The sequence below is a fragment of the Phalangium opilio genome, unplaced genomic scaffold, assembly GCF_054372755.1.
Source record: "Phalangium opilio isolate 3A_F unplaced genomic scaffold, DU_Popi_V2 ptg000009l_1, whole genome shotgun sequence".
Taxonomy (NCBI): domain Eukaryota; kingdom Metazoa; phylum Arthropoda; class Arachnida; order Opiliones; family Phalangiidae; genus Phalangium; species Phalangium opilio.
This window is the reverse complement of record NW_028324146.1, coordinates 13,555,683-13,578,397: the sequence shown is the minus strand read 5'-3', so window position 1 is coordinate 13,578,397 and position 22,715 is coordinate 13,555,683. Positions and strand designations below refer to the sequence as shown.

Below are 22,715 nucleotides of genomic sequence, written 5' to 3'. Positions count from 1 at the left end.
TTTTTGTTATTGTTTTAAAAAGATGAAGGTTAATTTGTCTCACTTAATTTAAATTCGAATTATTAAATAGCACTCTCGGCAACGGCCATATCACGCTGAAAACACCGGTTCTCGTCGGATCACCGAAGTTAAGCAGCGTCGAGCGCAGTCAGTACTTGGGAGGGAGACCACTTAGGAACACTGCGTGCCGTTGGCTTTTTCACGTTTTTTTCCTCTTTTAAATTCCAATAGATATGAAAAAAGCCAACATATTTTCTTTTTGTTATTGTTTTAAAAAGATGAAGGTTAATTTGTCTCACTTAATTTAAATTCGAATTATTAAATAGCACTCTCGGCAACGGCCATATCACGCTGAAAACACCGGTTCTCGTCCGATCACCGAAGTTAAGCAGCGTCGAGCGCAGTCAGTACTTGGAAACTTTGCGTGCCGTTGGCTTTTTCACTTTTTTTTCCTCTTTTAAATTCCAATAGATATGAAAAAAGCAAACATATTTTCTTTTTGTTATTGTTTTAAAAAGATGAAGGTTAATTTGTCTCACTTAATTTAAATTCGAATTATTAAATAGCACTCTCGGCAACGGACATATCACGCTGAAAACACCGGTTCTCGTCCGATCACCGAAGTTAAGCAGCGTCGAGCGCAGTCAGTACTTGGAAACTTTGCGTGCCGTTGGCTTTTTCACTTTTATTTCCTCTTTTAAATTCCATGAGATATGAAAAAAGCAAACATATCTTCTCTTTCTTATTGATTTATAAAGATGAAGGTTAATTAAATTCGAATTATTAAATAGCACTCTCGGCAACGGCCATATCACGCTGAAAACACCGGTTCTCGTCCGATCACCAAAGTTAAGCAGCGTCGAGCGCAGTCAGTACTTGGGAGGGAGACCACTTAGGAACACTGCGTGCCGTTGGCTTTTTCACTTTTTTTTCCTCATTTAAAATCCAATAGATATGAAAAAAGCAAACATATTTTCTTTTTGTTATTGTTTTAGAAAGATGAAGGTCAATTTGTCTCACTTAATTTAAATTCGAATTATTATCTAGCACTCTTTGCAACGGCCATATCACGCTGAAAACACCGGTTCTCGTCGGATCACCGAAGTTAAGCAGCGTCGAGCGCAGTCAGTACTTGGGAGGGAGACCACTTAGGAACACTGCGTGCCGTTGGCTTTTTCACTTTTTTTTCCTCTTTTAAATTCCAATAGATATGAAAAAAGCAAACATATTTTCTTTTTGTTATTGTTTTAAAAAGATGAAGGTCAATTTGTCTCACTTAATTTAAATTCGAATTATTATCTAGCACTCTTTGCAACGGCCATATCACGCTGAAAACACCGGTTCTCGTCGGATCACCGAAGTTAAGCAGCGTCGAGCGCAGTCAGTACTTGGGAGGGAGACCACTTAGGAACACTGCGTGCCGTTGGCTTTTTCACTTTTTTTCCTCTTTTAAATTCCAATAGATATGAAAAAAGCAAACATATTTTCTTTTTGTTATTGTTTTAAAAAGATGAAAGTTAATTTGTCTCACTTAATTTAAATTCGAATTATTAAATAGCACTCTCGGCAACGGCCATATCACGCTGAAAACACCGGTTCTCGTCCGATCACCGAAGTTAAGCAGCGTCGAGCGCAGTCAGTACTTGGAAACTTTGCGTGCCGTTGGCTTTTTCACTTTTATTTCCTCTTTTAAATTCCATGAGATATGAAAAAAGCAAACATATCTTCTCTTTCTTATTGATTTATAAAGATGAAGGTTAATTAAATTCGAATTATTAAATAGCACTCTCGGCAACGGCCATATCACGCTGAAAACACCGGTTCTCGTCCGATAACCGAAGTTAAGCAGCGTCGAGCGCAGTCAGTACTTGGGAGGGAGACCACTTAGGAACACTGCGTGCCGTTGGCTTTTTCACTTTTTTTTCCTCTTTTAAATTCCAATAGATATGAAAAAAGCAAACATATTTTCTTTTTGTTATTGTTTTAAAAAGATGAAGGTTAATTTGTCTCACTTAATTTAAATTCGAATTATTAAATAGCACTCTCGGCAACGGACATATCACGCTGAAAACACCGGTTCTCGTCCGATCACCGAAGTTAAGCAGCGTCGAGCGCAGTCAGTACTTGGAAACTTTGCGTGCCGTTGGCTTTTTCACTTTTATTTCCTCTTTTAAATTCCATGAGATATGAAAAAAGCAAACATATCTTCTCTTTCTTATTGATTTATAAAGATGAAGGTTAATTAAATTCGAATTATTAAATAGCACTCTCGGCAACGGCCATATCACGCTGAAAACACCGGTTCTCGTCCGATCACCAAAGTTAAGCAGCGTCGAGCGCAGTCAGTACTTGGGAGGGAGACCACTTAGGAACACTGCGTGCCGTTGGCTTTTTCACTTTTTTTTCCTCATTTAAAATCCAATAGATATGAAAAAAGCAAACATATTTTCTTTTTGTTATTGTTTTAGAAAGATGAAGGTCAATTTGTCTCACTTAATTTAAATTCGAATTATTATCTAGCACTCTTTGCAACGGCCATATCACGCTGAAAACACCGGTTCTCGTCGGATCACCGAAGTTAAGCAGCGTCGAGCGCAGTCAGTACTTGGGAGGGAGACCACTTAGGAACACTGCGTGCCGTTGGCTTTTTCACTTTTTTTTCCTCTTTTAAATTCCAATAGATATGAAAAAAGCAAACATATTTTCTTTTTGTTATTGTTTTAAAAAGATGATGGTTAATTTGTCTCACTTAATTTAAATTCGAATTATTATCTAAAACTCTCGGCAACGGCCATATCACGCTGAAAACACCGGTTCTCGTCCGATCACCGAAGTTAAGCAGCGTCGAGCGCAGTCAGTACTTGGAAACTTTGCGTGCCGTTGGCTTTTTCACTTTTATTTCCTCTTTTAAATTCCATGAGATATGAAAAAAGCAAACATATCTTCTCTCTTTCTTATTGATTTATAAAGATGAAGGTTAATTAAATTCGAATTATTAAATAGCACTCTCGGCAACGGCCATATCACGCTGAAAACACCGGTTCTCGTCCGATCACCGAAGTTAAGCAGCGTCGAGCGCAGTCAGTACTTGGGAGGGAGACCACTTAGGAACACTGCGTGCCGTTGGCTTTTTCACTTTTTTTTTCTTTTAAATTCCTATAGATATGAAAAAAGCAAACATATTTTCTTTTTGTTATTGTTGTAAAAAGATGAAGGTCAATTTGTCTCACTTAATTTAAATTCGAATTATTAAATAGCACTCTCGGCAACGGCCATATCACGCTGAAAACACCGGTTCTCGTCGGATCACCGAAGTTAAGCAGCGTCGAGCGCAGTCAGTACTTGGGAGGGAGACCACTTAGGAACACTGCGTGCCGTTGGCTTTTTCACGTTTTTTTCCTCTTTTAAATTCCAATAGATATGAAAAAAGCCAACATATTTTCTTTTTGTTATTGTTTTAAAAAGATGAAGGTTAATTTGTCTCACTTAATTTAAATTCGAATTATTAAATAGCACTCTCGGCAACGACCATATCACGCTGAAAACACCGGTTCTCGTCCGATCACCGAAGTTAAGCAGCGTCGAGCGCAGTCAGTACTTGGGAGGGAGACTACTTAGGAACACTGCGTGCCGTTGGCTTTTTCACTTTTTTTTCCTCTTTTAAATTCCAATAGATATGAAAAAAGCAAACATATTTTCTTTTTGTTATTGTTTTAAAAAGATGAAAGTTAATTTGTCTCACTTAATTTAAATTCGAATTATTAAATAGCACTCTCGGCAACGGCCATATCACGCTGAAAACACCGGTTCTCGTCCGATCACCGAAGTTAAGCAGCGTCGAGCGCAGTCAGTACTTGGAAACTTTGCGTGCCGTTGGCTTTTTCACTTTTATTTCCTCTTTTAAATTCCATGAGATATGAAAAAAGCAAACATATCTTCTCTTTCTTATTTATTTATAAAGATGAAGGTTAATTAAATTCGAATTATTAAATAGCACTCTCGGCAACGGCCATATCACGCTGAAAACACCGGTTCTCGTCCGATAACCGAAGTTAAGCAGCGTCGAGCGCAGTCAGTACTTGGGAGGGAGACCACTTAGGAACACTGCGTGCCGTTGGCTTTTTCACTTTTTTTTCCTCTTTTAAATTCCAATAGATATGAAAAAGCAAACATATTTTCTTTTTGTTATTGTTTTAAAAAGATGAAGGTTAATTTGTCTCACTTAATTTAAATTCGAATTATTAAATAGCACTCTCGGCAACGGACATATCACGCTGAAAACACCGGTTCTCGTCCGATCACCGAAGTTAAGCAGCGTCGAGCGCAGTCAGTACTTGGAAACTTTGCGTGCCGTTGGCTTTTTCACTTTTATTTCCTCTTTTAAATTCCATGAGATATGAAAAAAGCAAACATATCTTCTCTTTCTTATTGATTTATAAAGATGAAGGTTAATTAAATTCGAATTATTAAATAGCACTCTCGGCAACGGCCATATCACGCTGAAAACACCGGTTCTCGTCCGATCACCAAAGTTAAGCAGCGTCGAGCGCAGTCAGTACTTGGGAGGGAGACCACTTAGGAACACTGCGTGCCGTTGGCTTTTTCACTTTTTTTTCCTCATTTAAAATCCAATAGATATGAAAAAAGCAAACATATTTTCTTTTTGTTATTGTTTTAGAAAGATGAAGGTCAATTTGTCTCACTTAATTTAAATTCGAATTATTATCTAGCACTCTTTGCAACGGCCATATCACGCTGAAAACACCGGTTCTCGTCGGATCACCGAAGTTAAGCAGCGTCGAGCGCAGTCAGTACTTGGGAGGGAGACCACTTAGGAACACTGCGTGCCGTTGGCTTTTTCACTTTTTTTTCCTCTTTTAAATTCCAATAGATATGAAAAAAGCAAACATATTTTCTTTTTGTTATTGTTTTAAAATGATGAAGGTCAATTTGTCTCACTTAATTTAAATTCGAATTATTATCTAGCACTCTTTGCAACGGCCATATCACGCTGAAAACACCGGTTCTCGTCGGATCACCGAAGTTAAGCAGCGTCGAGCGCAGTCAGTACTTGGGAGGGAGACCACTTAGGAACACTGCGTGCCGTTGGCTTTTTCACTTTTTTTTCCTCTTTTAAATTCCAATAGATATGAAAAAAGCAAACATATTTTCTTTTTGTTATTGTTTTAAAAAGATGAAGGTTAATTTGTCTCACTTAATTTAAATTCGAATTATTAAATAGCACTCTCGGCAACGGCCATATCACGCTGAAAACACCGGTTCTCGTCGGATCACCGAAGTTAAGCAGCGTCGAGCGCAGTCAGTACTTGGGAGGGAGACCACTTAGGAACACTGCGTGCCGTTGGCTTTTTCACGTTTTTTTCCTCTTTTAAATTCCAATAGATATGAAAAAAGCCAACATATTTTCTTTTTGTTATTGTTTTAAAAAGATGAAGGTTAATTTGTCTCACTTAATTTAAATTCGAATTATTAAATAGCACTCTCGGCAACGACCATATCACGCTGAAAACACCGGTTCTCGTCCGATCACCGAAGTTAAGCAGCGTCGAGCGCAGTCAGTACTTGGGAGGGAGACTACTTAGGAACACTGCGTGCCGTTGGCTTTTTCACTTTTTTTTCCTCTTTTAAATTCCAATAGATATGAAAAAAGCAAACATATTTTCTTTTTGTTATTGTTTTAAAAAGATGAAAGTTAATTTGTCTCACTTAATTTAAATTCGAATTATTAAATAGCACTCTCGGCAACGGCCATATCACGCTGAAAACACCGGTTCTCGTCCGATCACCGAAGTTAAGCAGCGTCGAGCGCAGTCAGTACTTGGAAACTTTGCGTGCCGTTGGCTTTTTCACTTTTATTTCCTCTTTTAAATTCCATGAGATATGAAAAAAGCAAACATATCTTCTCTTTCTTATTGATTTATAAAGATGAAGGTTAATTAAATTCGAATTATTAAATAGCACTCTCGGCAACGGCCATATCACGCTGAAAACACCGGTTCTCGTCCGATAACCGAAGTTAAGCAGCGTCGAGCGCAGTCAGTACTTGGGAGGGAGACCACTTAGGAACACTGCGTGCCGTTGGCTTTTTCACTTTTTTTTCCTCTTTTAAATTCCAATAGATATGAAAAAAGCAAACATATTTTCTTTTTGTTATTGTTTTAAAAAGATGAAGGTTAATTTGTCTCACTTAATTTAAATTCGAATTATTAAATAGCACTCTCGGCAACGGACATATCACGCTGAAAACACCGGTTCTCGTCCGATCACCGAAGTTAAGCAGCGTCGAGCGCAGTCAGTACTTGGAAACTTTGCGTGCCGTTGGCTTTTTCACTTTTATTTCCTCTTTTAAATTCCATGAAATATGAAAAAAGCAAACATATCTTCTCTTTCTTATTGATTTATAAAGATGAAGGTTAATTAAATTCGAATTATTAAATAGCACTCTCGGCAACGGCCATATCACGCTGAAAACACCGGTTCTCGTCCGATCACCAAAGTTAAGCAGCGTCGAGCGCAGTCAGTACTTAGGAGGGAGACCACTTAGGAACACTGCGTGCCGTTGGCTTTTTCACTTTTTTTTCCTCATTTAAAATCCAATAGATATGAAAAAAGCAAACATATTTTCTTTTTGTTATTGTTTTAGAAAGATGAAGGTCAATTTGTCTCACTTAATTTAAATTCGAATTATTATCTAGCACTCTTTGCAACGGCCATATCACGCTGAAAACACCGGTTCTCGTCGGATCACCGAAGTTAAGCAGCGTCGAGCGCAGTCAGTACTTGGGAGGGAGACCACTTAGGAACACTGCGTGCCGTTGGCTTTTTCACTTTTTTTTCCTCTTTTAAATTCCAATAGATATGAAAAAAGCAAACATATTTTCTTTTTGTTATTGTTTTAAAAAGATGAAGGTCAATTTGTCTCACTTAATTTAAATTCGAATTATTATCTAGCACTCTTTGCAACGGCCATATCACGCTGAAAACACCGGTTCTCGTCGGATCACCGAAGTTAAGCAGCGTCGAGCGCAGTCAGTACTTGGGAGGGAGACCACTTAGGAACACTGCGTGCCGTTGGCTTTTTCACTTTTTTTTCCTCTTTTAAATTCCAATAGATATGAAAAAAGCAAACATATTTTCTTTTTGTTATTGTTTTAAAAAGATGAAGGTTAATTTGTCTCACTTAATTTAAATTCGAATTAAAAAATAGCACTCTCGGCAACGGCCATATCACGCTGAAAACACCGGTTCTCGTCCGATCACCAAAGTTAAGCAGCGTCGAGCGCAGTCAGTACTTGGGAGGGAGACCACTTAGGAACACTGCCTGCCGTTGGCTTTTTCACTTTTTTTTCCTCTTTTAATTTCCTATAGATATGAAAAAAGCAAACATATTTTCTTTTTGTTATTGTTTTAAAAAGATGGTCAATTTGTCTCACTAAATTTAAATTCGAATTATTATCTAGCACTCTTGGCAACGGCCATATCACGCTGAAAACACCGGTTCTCGTCGGATCACCGAAGTTAAGCAGCGTCGAGCGCAGTCAGTACTTGGGAGGGAGACCACTTACGAACACTGCGTGCCGTTGGCTTTTTCACTTTTTTTTCCTCTTTTAAATTCCAATAGATATGAAAAAAGCAAACATATTTTCTTTTTGTTATTGTTTTAAAAAGATGAAGGTTAATTTGTCTCACTAAATTTAAATTCGAATTATTAAATAGCACTCTCGGCAACGGCCATATCACGCTGAAAACACCGGTTCTCGTCCGATCACCAAAGTTAAGCAGCGTCGAGCGCAGTCAGTACTTGGGAGGGAGACCACTTGGGAACACTGCGTGCCGTTGGCTTTTTCACTTTTTTTCCTCATTTAAAATCCAATAGATATGAAAAAAGCAAACATATTTTCTTTTTGTTATTGTTTTAGAAAGATGAAGGTTAATTTGTCTCACTTAATTTAAATTCGAATTAAAAAATAGCACTCTCGGCAGCGGCCATATCACGCTGAAAACACCGGTTCTCGTCCGATCACCAAAGTTAAGCAGCGTCGAGCGCAGTCAGTACTTGGGAGGGAGACCACTTAGGAACACTGCGTGCCGTTGGCTTTTTCACTTTTTTTTCCTCATTTAAAATCCAATAGATATGAAAAAAGCTAACATATTTTCTTTTTGTTATTGTTTTAGAAAGATGAAGGTCAATTTGTCTCACTTAATTTAAATTCGAATTATTATCTAGCACTCTTTGCAACGGCCATATCACGCTGAAAACACCGGTTTTCGTCGGATCACCGAAGTTAAGCAGCGTCGAGCGCAGTCAGTACTTGGGAGGGAGACCACTTAGGAACACTGCGTGCCGTTGGCTTTTTCACTTTTTTTTCCTCTTTTAAATTCCAATAGATATGAAAAAAGCAAACATATTTTCTTTTTGTTATTGTTTTAAAAAGATGAAGGTTAATTTGTCTCACTTAATTTAAATTCGAATTATTAAATAGCACTCTCGGCAACGGCCATATCACGCTGAAAACACCGGTTCTCGTCCGATCACCGAAGTTAAGCAGCGTCGAGCGCAGTCAGTACTTGGGAGAGAGACCACTTAGGAACACTGCGTGCCGTTGGCTTTTTCACTTTTTTTTCCTCTTTTAAAATCCAATAGATATGAAAAAAGCAAACATATTTTCTTTTTGTTATTGTTTTAAAAAGATGATGGTTAATTTGTCTCACTTAATTTAAATTCGAATTATTATCTAAAACTCTCGGCAACGGCCATATCACGCTGAAAACACCGGTTCTCGTCCGATCACCGAAGTTAAGCAGCGTCGAGCGCAGTCAGTACTTGGAAACTTTGCGTGCCGTTGGCTTTTTCACTTTTATTTCCTCTTTTAAATTCCATGAGATATGAAAAAAGCAAACATATCTTCTCTCTTTCTTATTGATTTATAAAGATGAAGGTTAATTAAATTCGAATTATTAAATAGCACTCTCGGCAACGGCCATATCACGCTGAAAACACCGGTTCTCGTCCGATAACCGAAGTTAAGCAGCGTCGAGCGCAGTCAGTACTTGGGAGGGAGACCACTTAGGAACACTGCGTGCCGTTGGCTTTTTCACTTTTTTTTCCTCTTTTAAATTCCAATAGATATGAAAAAAGCCAACATATTTTCTTTTTGTTATTGTTTTAAAAAGATGAAGGTTAATTTGTCTCACTTAATTTAAATTCGAATTATTAAATAGCACTCTCGGCAACGGCCATATCACGCTGAAAACACCGGTTCTCGTCGGATCACCGAAGTTAAGCAGCGTCGAGCGCAGTCAGTACTTGGGAGGGAGACCACTTAGGAACACTGCGTGCCGTTGGCTTTTTCACGTTTTTTTCCTCTTTTAAATTCCAATAGATATGAAAAAAGCCAACATATTTTCTTTTTGTTATTGTTTTAAAAAGATGAAGGTTAATTTGTCTCACTTAATTTAAATTCGAATTATTAAATAGCACTCTCGGCAACGGCCATATCACGCTGAAAACACCGGTTCTCGTCCGATCACCGAAGTTAAGCAGCGTCGAGCGCAGTCAGTACTTGGGAGGGAGACTACTTAGGAACACTGCGTGCCGTTGGCTTTTTCACTTTTTTTTCCTCTTTTAAATTCCAATAGATATGAAAAAAGCAAACATATTTTCTTTTTGTTATTGTTTTAAAAAGATGAAAGTTAATTTGTCTCACTTAATTTAAATTCGAATTATTAAATAGCACTCTCGGCAACGGCCATATCACGCTGAAAACACCGGTTCTCGTCCGATCACCGAAGTTAAGCAGCGTCGAGCGCAGTCAGTACTTGGAAACTTTGCGTGCCGTTGGCTTTTTCACTTTTATTTCCTCTTTTAAATTCCATGAGATATGAGAAAAGCAAACATATCTTCTCTTTCTTATTGATTTATAAAGATGAAGGTTAATTAAATTCGAATTATTAAATAGCACTCTCGGCAACGGCCATATCACGCTGAAAACACCGGTTCTCGTCCGATAACCGAAGTTAAGCAGCGTCGAGCGCAGTCAGTACTTGGGAGGGAGACCACTTAGGAACACTGCGTGCCGTTGGCTTTTTCACGTTTTTTTCCTCTTTTAAATTCCAATAGATATGAAAAAAGCCAACATATTTTCTTTTTGTTATTGTTTTAAAAAGATGAAGGTTAATTTGTCTCACTTAATTTAAATTCGAATTATTAAATAGCACTCTCGGCAACGGCCATATCACGCTGAAAACACCGGTTCTCGTCCGATCACCGAAGTTAAGCAGCGTCGAGCGCAGTCAGTACTTGGGAGGGAGACTACTTAGGAACACTGCGTGCCGTTGGCTTTTTCACTTTTTTTTCCTCTTTTAAATTCCAATAGATATGAAAAAAGCAAACATATTTTCTTTTTGTTATTGTTTTAAAAAGATGAAAGTTAATTTGTCTCACTTAATTTAAATTCGAATTATTAAATAGCACTCTCGGCAACGGCCATATCACGCTGAAAACACCGGTTCTCGTCCGATCACCAAAGTTAAGCAGCGTCGAGCGCAGTCAGTACTTGGGAGGGAGACCACTTAGGAACACTGCGTGCCGTTGGCTTTTTCACTTTTTTTTCCTCTTTTAAATTCCAATAGATATGAAAAAAGCAAACATATTTTCTTTTTGTTATTGTTTTAAAAAGATGAAGGTTAATTTGTCTCACTTAATTTAAATTCGAATTATTAAATAGCACTCTCGGCAACGGCCATATAGCGCTGAAAACACCGGTTCTCGTCCGATCACCGAAGTTAAGCAGCGTCGAGCGCAGTCAGTACTTGGAAACTTTGCGTGCCGTTGGCTTTTTCACTTTTATTTCCTCTTTTAAATTCCATGAGATATGAAAAAAGCAAACATATCTTCTCTTTCTTATTGATTTATAAAGATGAAGGTTAATTAAATTCGAATTATTAAATAGCACTCTCGGCAACGGCCATATCACGCTGAAAACACCGGTTCTCGTCGGATCACCGAAGTTAAGCAGCGTCGAGCGCAGTCAGTACTTGGGAGGGAGACCACTTAGGAACACTGCGTGCCGTTGGCTTTTTCACTTTTTTTTCCTCTTTTAAATTCCAATAGATATGAAAAAAGCAAACATATTTTCTTTTTGTTATTGTTTTAAAAAGATGAAGGTTAATTTGTCTCACTTAATTTAAATTCGAATTATTAAATAGCACTCTCGGCAACGGCCATATTACGCTGAAAACACCGGTTCTCGTCCGATCACCGAAGTTAAGCAGCGTCGAGCGCAGTCAGTACTTGGAAACTTTGCGTGCCGTTGGCTTTTTCACTTTTATTTCCTCTTTTAAATTCCATGAGATATGAAAAAAGCAAACATATCTTCTCTTTCTTATTGATTTATAAAGATGAAGGTTAATTAAATTCGAATTATTAAATAGCACTCTCGGCAACGGCCATATCACGCTGAAAACACCGGTTCTCGTCCGATAACCGAAGTTAAGCAGCGTCGAGCGCAGTCAGTACTTGGGAGGGAGACCACTTAGGAACACTGCCTGCCGTTGGCTTTTTCACTTTTTTTTCCTCTTTTAATTTCCTATAGATATGAAAAAAGCAAACATATTTTCTTTTTGTTATTGTTTTAAAAAGATGAAGGTTAATTTGTCTCACTTAATTTAAATTCGAATTATTAAATAGCACTCTCGGCAACGGCCATATCACGCTGAAAACACCGGTTCTCGTCCGATCACCGAAGTTAAGCAGCGTCGAGCGCAGTCAGTACTTGGGAGGGAGACTACTTAGGAACACTGCGTGCCGTTGGCTTTTTCACTTTTTTTTCCTCTTTTAAATTCCAATAGATATGAAAAAAGCAAACATATTTTCTTTTTGTTATTGTTTTAAAAAGATGAAAGTTAATTTGTCTCACTTAATTTAAATTCGAATTATTAAATAGCACTCTCGGCAACGGCCATATCACGCTGAAAACACCGGTTCTCGTCCGATCACCAAAGTTAAGCAGCGTCGAGCGCAGTCAGTACTTGGGAGGGAGACCACTTAGGAACACTGCGTGCCGTTGGCTTTTTCACTTTTTTTTCCTCTTTTAAATTCCAATAGATATGAAAAAAGCAAACATATTTTCTTTTTGTTATTGTTTTAAAAAGATGAAGGTTAATTTGTCTCACTTAATTTAAATTCGAATTATTAAATAGCACTCTCGGCAACGGCCATATAGCGCTGAAAACACCGGTTCTCGTCCGATCACCGAAGTTAAGCAGCGTCGAGCGCAGTCAGTACTTGGAAACTTTGCGTGCCGTTGGCTTTTTCACTTTTATTTCCTCTTTTAAATTCCATGAGATATGAAAAAAGCAAACATATCTTCTCTTTCTTATTGATTTATAAAGATGAAGGTTAATTAAATTCGAATTATTAAATAGCACTCTCGGCAACGGCCATATCACGCTGAAAACACCGGTTCTCGTCGGATCACCGAAGTTAAGCAGCGTCGAGCGCAGTCAGTACTTGGGAGGGAGACCACTTAGGAACACTGCGTGCCGTTGGCTTTTTCACTTTTTTTTCCTCTTTTAAATTCCAATAGATATGAAAAAAGCAAACATATTTTCTTTTTGTTATTGTTTTAAAAAGATGAAGGTTAATTTGTCTCACTTAATTTAAATTCGAATTATTAAATAGCACTCTCGGCAACGGCCATATTACGCTGAAAACACCGGTTCTCGTCCGATCACCGAAGTTAAGCAGCGTCGAGCGCAGTCAGTACTTGGAAACTTTGCGTGCCGTTGGCTTTTTCACTTTTATTTCCTCTTTTAAATTCCATGAGATATGAAAAAAGCAAACATATCTTCTCTTTCTTATTGATTTATAAAGATGAAGGTTAATTAAATTCGAATTATTAAATAGCACTCTCGGCAACGGCCATATCACGCTGAAAACACCGGTTCTCGTCCGATAACCGAAGTTAAGCAGCGTCGAGCGCAGTCAGTACTTGGGAGGGAGACCACTTAGGAACACTGCCTGCCGTTGGCTTTTTCACTTTTTTTTCCTCTTTTAATTTCCTATAGATATGAAAAAAGCAAACATATTTTCTTTTTGTTATTGTTTTAAAAAGATGGTCAATTTGTCTCACTAAATTTAAATTCGAATTATTATCTAGCACTCTTGGCAACGGCCATATCACGCTGAAAACACCGGTTCTCGTCGGATCACCGAAGTTAAGCAGCGTCGAGCGCAGTCAGTACTTGGGAGGGAGACCACTTACGAACACTGCGTGCCGTTGGCTTTTTCACTTTTTTTTCCTCTTTTAAATTCCAATAGATATGAAAAAAGCAAACATATTTTCTTTTTGTTATTGTTTTAAAAAGATGAAGGTTAATTTGTCTCACTAAATTTAAATTCGAATTATTAAATAGCACTCTCGGCAACGGCCATATCACGCTGAAAACACCGGTTCTCGTCCGATCACCAAAGTTAAGCAGCGTCGAGCGCAGTCAGTACTTGGGAGGGAGACCACTTGGGAACACTGCGTGCCGTTGGCTTTTTCACTTTTTTTCCTCATTTAAAATCCAATAGATATGAAAAAAGCAAACATATTTTCTTTTTGTTATTGTTTTAGAAAGATGAAGGTTAATTTGTCTCACTTAATTTAAATTCGAATTATTATCTAGCACTCTTGGCAACGGCCATATCACGCTGAAAACACCGGTTCTCGTCGGATCACCGAAGTTAAGCAGCGTCGAGCGCAGTCAGTACTTGGAAACTTTGCGTGCCGTTGGCTTTTTCACTTTTATTTCCTCTTTTAAATTCCATGAGATATGAAAAAAGCAAACATATCTTCTCTTTCTTATTGATTTATAAAGATGAAGGTTAATTAAATTCGAATTATTAAATAGCACTCTCGGCAACGGCCATATCACGCTGAAAACACCGGTTCTCGTCCGATCACCGAAGTTAAGCAGCGTCGAGCGCAGTCAGTACTTGGGAGGGAGACCACTTAGGAACACTGCGTGCCGTTGGCTTTTTCACTTTTTTTTTCTTTTAAATTCCTATAGATATGAAAAAAGCAAACATATTTTCTTTTTGTTATTGTTTTAAAAAGATGAAGGTCAATTTGTCTCACTTAATTTAAATTCGAATTATTATCCAGCACTCTCGGCAACGGCCATATCACGCTGAAAACACCGGTTCTCGTCGGATCACGGAAGTTAAGCAGCGTCGAGCGCAGTCAGTACTTGGGAAGGAGACCACTTAGGAACACTGCGTGCCGTTGGCTTTTTCACTTTTTTTTCCTCTTTTAAATTCCAATAGATATGAAAAAAGCAAACATATTTTCTTTTTGTTATTGTTTTAAAAAGATGAAGGTTAATTTGTCTCACTTAATTTAAATTCGAATTATTAAATAGCACTCTCGGCAACGGCCATATCACGCTGAAAACACCGGTTCTCGTCCGATCACCGAAGTTAAGCAGCGTCGAGCGCAGTCAGTACTTGGGAGAGAGACCACTTAGGAACACTGCGTGCCGTTGGCTTTTTCACTTTTTTTTCCTCTTTTAAAATCCAATAGATATGAAAAAAGCAAACATATTTTCTTTTTGTTATTGTTTTAAAAAGATGATGGTTAATTTGTCTCACTTAATTTAAATTCGAATTATTATCTAAAACTCTCGGCAACGGCCATATCACGCTGAAAACACCGGTTCTCGTCCGATCACCGAAGTTAAGCAGCGTCGAGCGCAGTCAGTACTTGGAAACTTTGCGTGCCGTTGGCTTTTTCACTTTTATTTCCTCTTTTAAATTCCATGAGATATGAAAAAAGCAAACATATCTTCTCTCTTTCTTATTGATTTATAAAGATGAAGGTTAATTAAATTCGAATTATTAAATAGCACTCTCGGCAACGGCCATATCACGCTGAAAACACCGGTTCTCGTCCGATAACCGAAGTTAAGCAGCGTCGAGCGCAGTCAGTACTTGGGAGGGAGACCACTTAGGAACACTGCGTGCCGTTGGCTTTTTCACTTTTTTTTCCTCTTTTAAATTCCAATAGATATGAAAAAAGCCAACATATTTTCTTTTTGTTATTGTTTTAAAAAGATGAAGGTTAATTTGTCTCACTTAATTTAAATTCGAATTATTAAATAGCACTCTCGGCAACGGCCATATCACGCTGAAAACACCGGTTCTCGTCGGATCACCGAAGTTAAGCAGCGTCGAGCGCAGTCAGTACTTGGGAGGGAGACCACTTAGGAACACTGCGTGCCGTTGGCTTTTTCACGTTTTTTTCCTCTTTTAAATTCCAATAGATATGAAAAAAGCCAACATATTTTCTTTTTGTTATTGTTTTAAAAAGATGAAGGTTAATTTGTCTCACTTAATTTAAATTCGAATTATTAAATAGCACTCTCGGCAACGGCCATATCACGCTGAAAACACCGGTTCTCGTCCGATCACCGAAGTTAAGCAGCGTCGAGCGCAGTCAGTACTTGGGAGGGAGACTACTTAGGAACACTGCGTGCCGTTGGCTTTTTCACTTTTTTTTCCTCTTTTAAATTCCAATAGATATGAAAAAAGCAAACATATTTTCTTTTTGTTATTGTTTTAAAAAGATGAAAGTTAATTTGTCTCACTTAATTTAAATTCGAATTATTAAATAGCACTCTCGGCAACGGCCATATCACGCTGAAAACACCGGTTCTCGTCCGATCACCGAAGTTAAGCAGCGTCGAGCGCAGTCAGTACTTGGAAACTTTGCGTGCCGTTGGCTTTTTCACTTTTATTTCCTCTTTTAAATTCCATGAGATATGAAAAAAGCAAACATATCTTCTCTTTCTTATTGATTTATAAAGATGAAGGTTAATTAAATTCGAATTATTAAATAGCACTCTCGGCAACGGCCATATCACGCTGAAAACACCGGTTCTCGTCCGATAACCGAAGTTAAGCAGCGTCGAGCGCAGTCAGTACTTGGGAGGGAGACCACTTAGGAACACTGCGTGCCGTTTGCTTTTTCACTTTTTTTTCCTCTTTTCAATTCCTATAGCTAAACGTAAACAAACAACCCCTCCATAGGAAATGCATTAGACTATACTTTGCAGGCTCGTAACTCTGTTTCTACTGAGATACGGGGATGTCCTTTGAGTATGTTTTAGTCCAATTTGTCCCCCATCTAACCATTTTAAAAACATTGAGCTACGACAAACAGGGGCCGAGATATTAAGCAAAATGTTCGTCAACTTTGGTATCGTCTCACTTATTTTTATTATGTTACTTATGATTTTTGCACTTAACTTTGGAGGCTCATAACTCTTGTTCTACAAGAGATACTGGGATCTCCTTTGGATATGTTATAGTACTCTTTGATCCCCATACAAGGATACTTTAAACTTGAGGCTACCTCAATATCGTCGTCAACTTATTTATTGTCTCACTTATTGTTAGAAGGTTACTTTTGATTTTTGAAAATAAACTTTGCAGGCTCGTAACTCTGTTTCTACTGGAGATACGGGGATGTTCTTTGAGTATGTTATTGTCCAATTTGTCCCCCATCTAACCATACTAAAAACTTTGGGCTACGACAAACAGGGGCCGAGTAATTAAGCTAAACGTAAACAAACAACCCCTCCTTAGGAAATGCATTAGACTATACATTGCAGGCTCGTAACTCTGTTTCTACTGAATATACGGGGATGTCCTTTGAGTATGTTTTAGTCCAATTTGTCCTCCATCTAACCATACTAAAAACATTGAGCTACGACAAACAGGGTCCGAGTAATTAAGCTAAACGTAAACAAACAACCCGTCCATAGGAAATGCATTAGACTATACTTTGCAGGCCCATAACTCTGTGTCTACTAGAGATACGGGGATGTCCTTAGGATATGTTATAGTCCAAATTATCCCCCATCTAACCGTACTAAAAACTTTGGGCTACGACAAACAGGGGCCGAGTAATTAAGCTAAACGTAAACAAACAACCCCTCCATAGGAAATGCATTAGACTATATATTGCAGGCTCGTAACTCTGTTTCTACTGGATATACGGGGATGTCCTTTGAGTATGTTTTAGTCCAGTTTGTCCCCCATCTAACCATAATAAAAACTTTGGGCTACGAAAAACCGGGGCCGAGTACTTAAGCAAAACGTAAAGAAACAAACCCCCTCCATAGGAAATGAGTTAGACTATATTTGCAGGCTCGTAACTCTGTTTCTACTGGAGATACGGGGATGTCCTTTGAGTATGTTATAGTCCAATTTGTCCCCCATCTAACCATGCTAAAAACATTGAGCTACGACAAACAGGGGCCGAGTAATTAAGCTAAACGTAAACAAACAACCCGTCCATAGGAAATGCATTAGACTATACTTTGCAGGCTCGTAACTCTGTTTCTACTGAGATACGGGGATGTCCTTTGAGTATGTTTTAGTCCAATTTGTCCCCCATCTAACCATTTTAAAAACATTGAGCTACGACAAACAGGGGCCGAGATATTAAGCAAAATGTTCGTCAACTTTGGTATCGTCTCACTTATTTTTATTATGTTACTTATGATTTTTGCACTAAACTTTGGAGGCTCATAACTCTTGTTCTACAAGAGATACTGGGATCTCCTTTGGATATGTTATAGTACTCTTTGATCCCCATACAAGGATACTTTAAACTTGAGGCTACCTCAATATCGTCGTCAACTTATTTATTGTCTCACTTATTGTTAGAAGGTTACTTTTGATTTTTGAAAATAAACTTTGCAGGCTCGTAACTCTGTTTCTACTGGAGATACGGGGATGTCCTTTGAGTATGTTATTGTCCAATTTGTCCCCCATCTAACCATACTGAAAACTTTGGGCTACCACAAACAGGGGCCGAGTAATTAAGCTAAACGTAAACAAACAACCCCTCCTTAGGAAATGCATTAGACTATACATTGCAGGCTCGTAACTCTGTTTCTACTGGATATACGGGGATGTCCTTTGAGTATGTTTTAGTCCAATTTGTCCCCCATCTAACCATAATAAAAACTTTGGGCTACGACAAACAGGGGCCGAGTAATTAAGCTAAACGTAAACAAACAACCCGTCCATAGGAAATGCATTAGACTATACTTTGCAGGCCCATAACTCTGTGTCTACTAGAGATACGGGGATGTCCTTAGGATATGTTATAGTCCAAATTATCCCCCATCTAACCATACTAAAAACTTTGGGCTACGACAAACAGGGGCCGAGTAATTAAACTAAACGTAAACAAACAACCCCTCCATAGGAAATGCATTAGACTATACATTGCAGGCTCGTAACTCTGTTTCTACTGGATATACGGGGATGTCCTTTGAGTATGTTTTAGTCCAGTTTGTCCCCCATCTAACCATAATAAAAACTTTGGGCTACGACAAACAGGGGCCGAGAACTTAAGCAAAACGTAAAGAAACAAACCCCCTCCATAGGAAATGAGTTAGACTATACTTTGCAGGCTCGTAACTCTGTTTCTACTGGAGATACGGGGATGTCCTTTGAGTATGTTATAGTCCAATTTGTCCCCCATCTAACCATGCTAAAATCATTGAGCTACGACAAACAGGGGCCGAGTAATTAAGCTAAACGTAAACAAACAACCCCTCCATAGGAAATGCATTAGACTATACATTGCAGGCTCGTAACTCTGTTTCTACTGGATATACGGGGATGTCCTTTGAGTATGTTTTAGTCCAGTTTGTCCCCCATCTAACCATAATAAAAACTTTGGGCTACGACAAACAGGGGCCGAGTACTTAAGCAAACGTAAAGAAACAAACCCCCTCCATAGGAAATGAGTTAGACTATACTTTGCAGGCTCGTAACTCTGTTTCTACTGGAGATACGGGGATGTCCTTTGAGTATGTTATAGTCTAATTTGTCCCCCATCTAACCATGCTAAAAATATTGAGCTACGACAAACAGGGGCCGACTAATTAAGCTAAACGTAAACAAACAACCCGTCCATAGGAAATGCATTAGACTATACTTTGCAGGCCCATAACTCTGTGTCTACTAGAGATACGGGGATGTCCTTAGGATATGTTATAGTCCAAATTATCCCAGATCTAACTATACTAAAAACTTTGGGCTACGACAAACAGGGGTTGAGTAATTAAGCTAAACGTAAACAAACAACCCCTCCATAGGAAATGCATTAGACTATACTTTGCAGGCTCGTAACTCTGTTTCTACTGGAGATACGGGGATGTCCTTTGAGTATGTTATAGTCCAATTTGTCCCCCATCTAACCATGCTAAAATCATTGAGCTACGACAAACAGGGGCCGAGTAATTAAGCTAAACGTAAACAAACAACCCCTCCATAGGAAATGCATTAGACTATACATTGCAGGCTCGTAACTCTGTTTCTACTGGATATACGGGGATGTCCTTTGAGTATGTTTTAGTCCAGTTTGTCCCCCATCTAACCATAATAAAAACTTTGGGCTACGACAAACAGGGGCCGAGTACTTAAGCAAACGTAAAGAAACAAACCCCCTCCATAGGAAATGAGTTAGACTATACTTTGCAGGCTCGTAACTCTGTTTCTACTGGAGATACGGGGATGTCCTTTGAGTATGTTATAGTCTAATTTGTCCCCCATCTAACCATGCTAAAAATATTGAGCTACGACAAACAGGGGCCGACTAATTAAGCTAAACGTAAACAAACAACCCGTCCATAGGAAATGCATTAGACTATACTTTGCAGGCCCATAACTCTGTGTCTACTAGAGATACGGGGATGTCCTTAGGATATGTTATAGTCCAAATTATCCCAGATCTAACTATACTAAAAACTTTGGGCTACGACAAACAGGGGTTGAGTAATTAAGCTAAACGTAAACAAACAACCCCTCCATAGGAAATGCATTAGACTATACTTTGCAGGCTCGTAACTCTGTTTCTACTGGAGATACGGGGATGTCCTTTGAGTATGTTATAGTCCAATTTGTCCCCCATCTAACCATGCTAAAAACATTGAGCTACGACAAACAGGGGCCGAGTAATTAAGCTAAACGTAAACAAACAACCCGTCCATAGGAAATGCATTAGACTATACTTTGCAGGCTCGTAACTCTGTTTCTACTGGAGATACGGGGATGTCCTTTGAGTATGTTATAGTCCAATTTGTCCCCCATCTAACCATGCTAAAAACATTGAGCTACGACAAACAGGGGCCGAGTAATTAAGCTAAACGTAAACAAACAACCCCTCCATAGGAAATGCATTAGACTATACATTGCAGGCTCGTAACTCTGTTTCTACTGGATATACGGGGATGTCCTTTGAGTATGTTTTAGTCCAGTTTGTCCCCCATCTAACCATAATAAAAACTTTGGGCTACGACAAACAGGGGCCGAGTACTTAAGCAAACGTAAAGAAACAAACCCCCTCCATAGGAAATGAGTTAGACTATACTTTGCAGGCTCGTAACTCTGTTTCTACTGGAGATACGGGGATGTCCTTTGAGTATGTTATAGTCTAATTTGTCCCCCATCTAACCATGCTAAAAATATTGAGCTACGACAAACAGGGGCCGACTAATTAAGCTAAACGTAAACAAACAACCCGTCCATAGGAAATGCATTAGACTATACTTTGCAGGCCCATAACTCTGTGTCTACTAGAGATACGGGGATGTCCTTAGGATATGTTATAGTCCAAATTATCCCAGATCTAACTATACTAAAAACTTTGGGCTACGACAAACAGGGGTTGAGTAATTAAGCTAAACGTAAACAAACAACCCCTCCATAGGAAATGCATTAGACTATACTTTGCAGGCTCGTAACTCTGTTTCTACTGGAGATACGGGGATGTCCTTTGAGTATGTTATAGTCCAATTTGTCCCCCATCTAACCATGCTAAAAACATTGAGCTACGACAAACAGGGGCCGAGTAATTAAGCTAAACGTAAACAAACAACCCGTCCATAGGAAATGCATTAGACTATACTTTGCAGGCTCGTAACTCTGTTTCTACTGGAGATACGGGGATGTCCTTTGAGTATGTTATAGTCCAATTTGTCCCCCATCTAACCATGCTAAAAACATTGAGCTACGACAAACAGGGGCCGAGTAATTAAGCTAAACGTAAACAAACAACCCCTCCATAGGAAATGCATTAGACTATACATTGCAGGCTCGTAACTCTGTTTCTACTGGATATACGGGGATGTCCTTTGAGTATGTTTTAGTCCAGTTTGTCCCCCATCTAACCATAATAAAAACTTTGGGCTACGACAAACAGGGGCCGAGTACTTAAGCAAACGTAAAGAAACAAACCCCCTCCATAGGAAATGAGTTAGACTATACTTTGCAGGCTCGTAACTCTGTTTCTACTGGAGATACGGGGATGTCCTTTGAGTATGTTATAGTCTAATTTGTCCCCCATCTAACCATGCTAAAAATATTGAGCTACGACAAACAGGGGCCGACTAATTAAGCTAAACGTAAACAAACAACCCGTCCATAGGAAATGCATTAGACTATACTTTGCAGGCCCATAACTCTGTGTCTACTAGAGATACGGGGATGTCCTTAGGATATGTTATAGTCCAAATTATCCCAGATCTAACTATACTAAAAACTTTGGGCTACGACAAACAGGGGTTGAGTAATTAAGCTAAACGTAAACAAACAACCCCTCCATAGGAAATGCATTAGACTATACTTTGCAGGCTCGTAACTCTGTTTCTACTGGAGATACGGGGATGTCCTTTGAGTATGTTATAGTCCAATTTGTCCCCCATCTAACCATGCTAAAAACATTGAGCTACGACAAACAGGGGCCGAGTAATTAAGCTAAACGTAAACAAACAACCCGTCCATAGGAAATGCATTAGACTATACTTTGCAGGCTCGTAACTCTGTTTCTACTGGAGATACGGGGATGTCCTTTGAGTATGTTATAGTCCAATTTGTCCCCCATCTAACCATGCTAAAAACATTGAGCTACGACAAACAGGGGCCGAGTAATTAAGCTAAACGTAAACAAACAACCCCTCCATAGGAAATGCATTAGACTATACATTGCAGGCTCGTAACTCTGTTTCTACTGGATATACGGGGATGTCCTTTGAGTATGTTTTAGTCCAGTTTGTCCCCCATCTAACCATAATAAAAACTTTGGGCTACGACAAACAGGGGCCGAGTACTTAAGCAAACGTAAAGAAACAAACCCCCTCCATAGGAAATGAGTTAGACTATACTTTGCAGGCTCGTAACTCTGTTTCTACTGGAGATACGGGGATGTCCTTTGAGTATGTTATAGTCTAATTTGTCCCCCATCTAACCATGCTAAAAATATTGAGCTACGACAAACAGGGGCCGACTAATTAAGCTAAACGTAAACAAACAACCCGTCCATAGGAAATGCATTAGACTATACTTTGCAGGCCCATAACTCTGTGTCTACTAGAGATACGGGGATGTCCTTAGGATATGTTATAGTCCAAATTATCCCAGATCTAACTATACTAAAAACTTTGGGCTACGACAAACAGGGGTTGAGTAATTAAGCTAAACGTAAACAAACAACCCCTCCATAGGAAATGCATTAGACTATACTTTGCAGGCTCGTAACTCTGTTTCTACTGGAGATACGGGGATGTCCTTTGAGTATGTTATAGTCCAATTTGTCCCCCATCTAACCATGCTAAAAACATTGAGCTACGAC

The 22,715-nt window shown here is 38.9% G+C and overlaps 31 non-coding genes and 34 pseudogenes across 31 annotated transcripts; all 65 read left to right on the top strand.

Moving 5' to 3' along the window:
- Positions 1-77: 77 nt before the first annotated feature.
- LOC149716091 (5S ribosomal RNA) lies at positions 78-196 on the top strand. The gene has a single exon (XR_016373810.1). It is a non-coding gene; the product is annotated as a 5S ribosomal RNA (ribosomal RNA).
- A 137-nt stretch (positions 197-333) lies between these two features.
- Positions 334-436, top strand: LOC149716090 (5S ribosomal RNA; annotated as a pseudogene).
- A 137-nt stretch (positions 437-573) lies between these two features.
- LOC149716089 (5S ribosomal RNA) lies at positions 574-676 on the top strand (annotated as a pseudogene).
- Positions 677-798: 122 nt separating this feature from the next.
- LOC149716088 (5S ribosomal RNA) lies at positions 799-917 on the top strand. The gene has a single exon (XR_016374153.1). It is a non-coding gene; the product is annotated as a 5S ribosomal RNA (ribosomal RNA).
- Positions 918-1,054: 137 nt separating this feature from the next.
- LOC149716087 (5S ribosomal RNA) lies at positions 1,055-1,173 on the top strand (annotated as a pseudogene).
- Positions 1,174-1,310: 137 nt separating this feature from the next.
- LOC149716086 (5S ribosomal RNA) lies at positions 1,311-1,429 on the top strand (annotated as a pseudogene).
- Positions 1,430-1,565: 136 nt separating this feature from the next.
- LOC149716085 (5S ribosomal RNA) lies at positions 1,566-1,668 on the top strand (annotated as a pseudogene).
- A 122-nt stretch (positions 1,669-1,790) lies between these two features.
- LOC149716084 (5S ribosomal RNA) lies at positions 1,791-1,909 on the top strand. Its single transcript, XR_016374230.1, has one exon. It is a non-coding gene; the product is annotated as a 5S ribosomal RNA (ribosomal RNA).
- A 137-nt stretch (positions 1,910-2,046) lies between these two features.
- Positions 2,047-2,149, top strand: LOC149716083 (5S ribosomal RNA; annotated as a pseudogene).
- A 122-nt stretch (positions 2,150-2,271) lies between these two features.
- Positions 2,272-2,390, top strand: LOC149716082 (5S ribosomal RNA). Its single transcript, XR_016374152.1, has one exon. It is a non-coding gene; the product is annotated as a 5S ribosomal RNA (ribosomal RNA).
- A 137-nt stretch (positions 2,391-2,527) lies between these two features.
- LOC149716081 (5S ribosomal RNA) lies at positions 2,528-2,646 on the top strand (annotated as a pseudogene).
- Positions 2,647-2,783: 137 nt separating this feature from the next.
- On the top strand, positions 2,784-2,886 carry LOC149716080 (5S ribosomal RNA; annotated as a pseudogene).
- A 124-nt stretch (positions 2,887-3,010) lies between these two features.
- On the top strand, positions 3,011-3,129 carry LOC149716079 (5S ribosomal RNA). The gene has a single exon (XR_016372041.1). It is a non-coding gene; the product is annotated as a 5S ribosomal RNA (ribosomal RNA).
- A 135-nt stretch (positions 3,130-3,264) lies between these two features.
- Positions 3,265-3,383, top strand: LOC149716078 (5S ribosomal RNA). Its single transcript, XR_016373798.1, has one exon. It is a non-coding gene; the product is annotated as a 5S ribosomal RNA (ribosomal RNA).
- A 137-nt stretch (positions 3,384-3,520) lies between these two features.
- LOC149716077 (5S ribosomal RNA) lies at positions 3,521-3,639 on the top strand (annotated as a pseudogene).
- Positions 3,640-3,776: 137 nt separating this feature from the next.
- Positions 3,777-3,879, top strand: LOC149716076 (5S ribosomal RNA; annotated as a pseudogene).
- A 122-nt stretch (positions 3,880-4,001) lies between these two features.
- On the top strand, positions 4,002-4,120 carry LOC149716075 (5S ribosomal RNA). The gene has a single exon (XR_016374229.1). It is a non-coding gene; the product is annotated as a 5S ribosomal RNA (ribosomal RNA).
- A 136-nt stretch (positions 4,121-4,256) lies between these two features.
- LOC149716074 (5S ribosomal RNA) lies at positions 4,257-4,359 on the top strand (annotated as a pseudogene).
- A 122-nt stretch (positions 4,360-4,481) lies between these two features.
- On the top strand, positions 4,482-4,600 carry LOC149716073 (5S ribosomal RNA). Its single transcript, XR_016374151.1, has one exon. It is a non-coding gene; the product is annotated as a 5S ribosomal RNA (ribosomal RNA).
- Positions 4,601-4,737: 137 nt separating this feature from the next.
- On the top strand, positions 4,738-4,856 carry LOC149716072 (5S ribosomal RNA; annotated as a pseudogene).
- A 137-nt stretch (positions 4,857-4,993) lies between these two features.
- Positions 4,994-5,112, top strand: LOC149716071 (5S ribosomal RNA; annotated as a pseudogene).
- Positions 5,113-5,249: 137 nt separating this feature from the next.
- LOC149716070 (5S ribosomal RNA) lies at positions 5,250-5,368 on the top strand. The gene has a single exon (XR_016373787.1). It is a non-coding gene; the product is annotated as a 5S ribosomal RNA (ribosomal RNA).
- Positions 5,369-5,505: 137 nt separating this feature from the next.
- On the top strand, positions 5,506-5,624 carry LOC149716069 (5S ribosomal RNA; annotated as a pseudogene).
- A 137-nt stretch (positions 5,625-5,761) lies between these two features.
- Positions 5,762-5,864, top strand: LOC149716068 (5S ribosomal RNA; annotated as a pseudogene).
- A 122-nt stretch (positions 5,865-5,986) lies between these two features.
- On the top strand, positions 5,987-6,105 carry LOC149716067 (5S ribosomal RNA). The gene has a single exon (XR_016374228.1). It is a non-coding gene; the product is annotated as a 5S ribosomal RNA (ribosomal RNA).
- A 137-nt stretch (positions 6,106-6,242) lies between these two features.
- Positions 6,243-6,345, top strand: LOC149716066 (5S ribosomal RNA; annotated as a pseudogene).
- Positions 6,346-6,467: 122 nt separating this feature from the next.
- On the top strand, positions 6,468-6,586 carry LOC149716065 (5S ribosomal RNA). The gene has a single exon (XR_016374218.1). It is a non-coding gene; the product is annotated as a 5S ribosomal RNA (ribosomal RNA).
- A 137-nt stretch (positions 6,587-6,723) lies between these two features.
- LOC149716064 (5S ribosomal RNA) lies at positions 6,724-6,842 on the top strand (annotated as a pseudogene).
- Positions 6,843-6,979: 137 nt separating this feature from the next.
- On the top strand, positions 6,980-7,098 carry LOC149716063 (5S ribosomal RNA; annotated as a pseudogene).
- A 137-nt stretch (positions 7,099-7,235) lies between these two features.
- On the top strand, positions 7,236-7,354 carry LOC149716062 (5S ribosomal RNA; annotated as a pseudogene).
- Positions 7,355-7,488: 134 nt separating this feature from the next.
- LOC149716061 (5S ribosomal RNA) lies at positions 7,489-7,607 on the top strand. Its single transcript, XR_016374308.1, has one exon. It is a non-coding gene; the product is annotated as a 5S ribosomal RNA (ribosomal RNA).
- Positions 7,608-7,744: 137 nt separating this feature from the next.
- LOC149716060 (5S ribosomal RNA) lies at positions 7,745-7,863 on the top strand. Its single transcript, XR_016372294.1, has one exon. It is a non-coding gene; the product is annotated as a 5S ribosomal RNA (ribosomal RNA).
- Positions 7,864-7,999: 136 nt separating this feature from the next.
- LOC149716059 (5S ribosomal RNA) lies at positions 8,000-8,118 on the top strand (annotated as a pseudogene).
- A 137-nt stretch (positions 8,119-8,255) lies between these two features.
- Positions 8,256-8,374, top strand: LOC149716058 (5S ribosomal RNA; annotated as a pseudogene).
- A 137-nt stretch (positions 8,375-8,511) lies between these two features.
- Positions 8,512-8,630, top strand: LOC149716057 (5S ribosomal RNA). The gene has a single exon (XR_016374280.1). It is a non-coding gene; the product is annotated as a 5S ribosomal RNA (ribosomal RNA).
- A 137-nt stretch (positions 8,631-8,767) lies between these two features.
- LOC149716056 (5S ribosomal RNA) lies at positions 8,768-8,870 on the top strand (annotated as a pseudogene).
- A 124-nt stretch (positions 8,871-8,994) lies between these two features.
- LOC149716055 (5S ribosomal RNA) lies at positions 8,995-9,113 on the top strand. Its single transcript, XR_016374227.1, has one exon. It is a non-coding gene; the product is annotated as a 5S ribosomal RNA (ribosomal RNA).
- Positions 9,114-9,250: 137 nt separating this feature from the next.
- Positions 9,251-9,369, top strand: LOC149716054 (5S ribosomal RNA). Its single transcript, XR_016373776.1, has one exon. It is a non-coding gene; the product is annotated as a 5S ribosomal RNA (ribosomal RNA).
- Positions 9,370-9,506: 137 nt separating this feature from the next.
- On the top strand, positions 9,507-9,625 carry LOC149716053 (5S ribosomal RNA). The gene has a single exon (XR_016373640.1). It is a non-coding gene; the product is annotated as a 5S ribosomal RNA (ribosomal RNA).
- Positions 9,626-9,762: 137 nt separating this feature from the next.
- Positions 9,763-9,865, top strand: LOC149716052 (5S ribosomal RNA; annotated as a pseudogene).
- Positions 9,866-9,987: 122 nt separating this feature from the next.
- On the top strand, positions 9,988-10,106 carry LOC149716051 (5S ribosomal RNA). The gene has a single exon (XR_016374226.1). It is a non-coding gene; the product is annotated as a 5S ribosomal RNA (ribosomal RNA).
- A 137-nt stretch (positions 10,107-10,243) lies between these two features.
- Positions 10,244-10,362, top strand: LOC149716050 (5S ribosomal RNA). Its single transcript, XR_016373639.1, has one exon. It is a non-coding gene; the product is annotated as a 5S ribosomal RNA (ribosomal RNA).
- Positions 10,363-10,499: 137 nt separating this feature from the next.
- Positions 10,500-10,618, top strand: LOC149716049 (5S ribosomal RNA). The gene has a single exon (XR_016374150.1). It is a non-coding gene; the product is annotated as a 5S ribosomal RNA (ribosomal RNA).
- Positions 10,619-10,755: 137 nt separating this feature from the next.
- On the top strand, positions 10,756-10,858 carry LOC149716048 (5S ribosomal RNA; annotated as a pseudogene).
- Positions 10,859-10,980: 122 nt separating this feature from the next.
- Positions 10,981-11,099, top strand: LOC149716047 (5S ribosomal RNA). Its single transcript, XR_016373764.1, has one exon. It is a non-coding gene; the product is annotated as a 5S ribosomal RNA (ribosomal RNA).
- Positions 11,100-11,236: 137 nt separating this feature from the next.
- On the top strand, positions 11,237-11,339 carry LOC149716046 (5S ribosomal RNA; annotated as a pseudogene).
- Positions 11,340-11,461: 122 nt separating this feature from the next.
- Positions 11,462-11,580, top strand: LOC149716045 (5S ribosomal RNA; annotated as a pseudogene).
- A 137-nt stretch (positions 11,581-11,717) lies between these two features.
- LOC149716044 (5S ribosomal RNA) lies at positions 11,718-11,836 on the top strand. The gene has a single exon (XR_016373638.1). It is a non-coding gene; the product is annotated as a 5S ribosomal RNA (ribosomal RNA).
- A 137-nt stretch (positions 11,837-11,973) lies between these two features.
- Positions 11,974-12,092, top strand: LOC149716043 (5S ribosomal RNA). Its single transcript, XR_016374149.1, has one exon. It is a non-coding gene; the product is annotated as a 5S ribosomal RNA (ribosomal RNA).
- Positions 12,093-12,229: 137 nt separating this feature from the next.
- On the top strand, positions 12,230-12,332 carry LOC149716042 (5S ribosomal RNA; annotated as a pseudogene).
- A 122-nt stretch (positions 12,333-12,454) lies between these two features.
- LOC149716041 (5S ribosomal RNA) lies at positions 12,455-12,573 on the top strand. Its single transcript, XR_016373753.1, has one exon. It is a non-coding gene; the product is annotated as a 5S ribosomal RNA (ribosomal RNA).
- Positions 12,574-12,710: 137 nt separating this feature from the next.
- Positions 12,711-12,813, top strand: LOC149716040 (5S ribosomal RNA; annotated as a pseudogene).
- A 122-nt stretch (positions 12,814-12,935) lies between these two features.
- On the top strand, positions 12,936-13,054 carry LOC149716039 (5S ribosomal RNA; annotated as a pseudogene).
- Positions 13,055-13,188: 134 nt separating this feature from the next.
- Positions 13,189-13,307, top strand: LOC149716038 (5S ribosomal RNA). Its single transcript, XR_016374307.1, has one exon. It is a non-coding gene; the product is annotated as a 5S ribosomal RNA (ribosomal RNA).
- A 137-nt stretch (positions 13,308-13,444) lies between these two features.
- Positions 13,445-13,563, top strand: LOC149716037 (5S ribosomal RNA). The gene has a single exon (XR_016372293.1). It is a non-coding gene; the product is annotated as a 5S ribosomal RNA (ribosomal RNA).
- A 136-nt stretch (positions 13,564-13,699) lies between these two features.
- On the top strand, positions 13,700-13,802 carry LOC149716036 (5S ribosomal RNA; annotated as a pseudogene).
- Positions 13,803-13,924: 122 nt separating this feature from the next.
- Positions 13,925-14,043, top strand: LOC149716035 (5S ribosomal RNA). The gene has a single exon (XR_016372039.1). It is a non-coding gene; the product is annotated as a 5S ribosomal RNA (ribosomal RNA).
- Positions 14,044-14,178: 135 nt separating this feature from the next.
- LOC149716034 (5S ribosomal RNA) lies at positions 14,179-14,297 on the top strand (annotated as a pseudogene).
- A 137-nt stretch (positions 14,298-14,434) lies between these two features.
- LOC149716033 (5S ribosomal RNA) lies at positions 14,435-14,553 on the top strand. Its single transcript, XR_016374279.1, has one exon. It is a non-coding gene; the product is annotated as a 5S ribosomal RNA (ribosomal RNA).
- Positions 14,554-14,690: 137 nt separating this feature from the next.
- LOC149716032 (5S ribosomal RNA) lies at positions 14,691-14,793 on the top strand (annotated as a pseudogene).
- Positions 14,794-14,917: 124 nt separating this feature from the next.
- On the top strand, positions 14,918-15,036 carry LOC149716031 (5S ribosomal RNA). The gene has a single exon (XR_016374225.1). It is a non-coding gene; the product is annotated as a 5S ribosomal RNA (ribosomal RNA).
- A 137-nt stretch (positions 15,037-15,173) lies between these two features.
- On the top strand, positions 15,174-15,292 carry LOC149716030 (5S ribosomal RNA). The gene has a single exon (XR_016373742.1). It is a non-coding gene; the product is annotated as a 5S ribosomal RNA (ribosomal RNA).
- Positions 15,293-15,429: 137 nt separating this feature from the next.
- LOC149716029 (5S ribosomal RNA) lies at positions 15,430-15,548 on the top strand. Its single transcript, XR_016373636.1, has one exon. It is a non-coding gene; the product is annotated as a 5S ribosomal RNA (ribosomal RNA).
- A 137-nt stretch (positions 15,549-15,685) lies between these two features.
- Positions 15,686-15,788, top strand: LOC149716028 (5S ribosomal RNA; annotated as a pseudogene).
- A 122-nt stretch (positions 15,789-15,910) lies between these two features.
- On the top strand, positions 15,911-16,029 carry LOC149716027 (5S ribosomal RNA; annotated as a pseudogene).
- Positions 16,030-22,715: the final 6,686 nt, after the last annotated feature.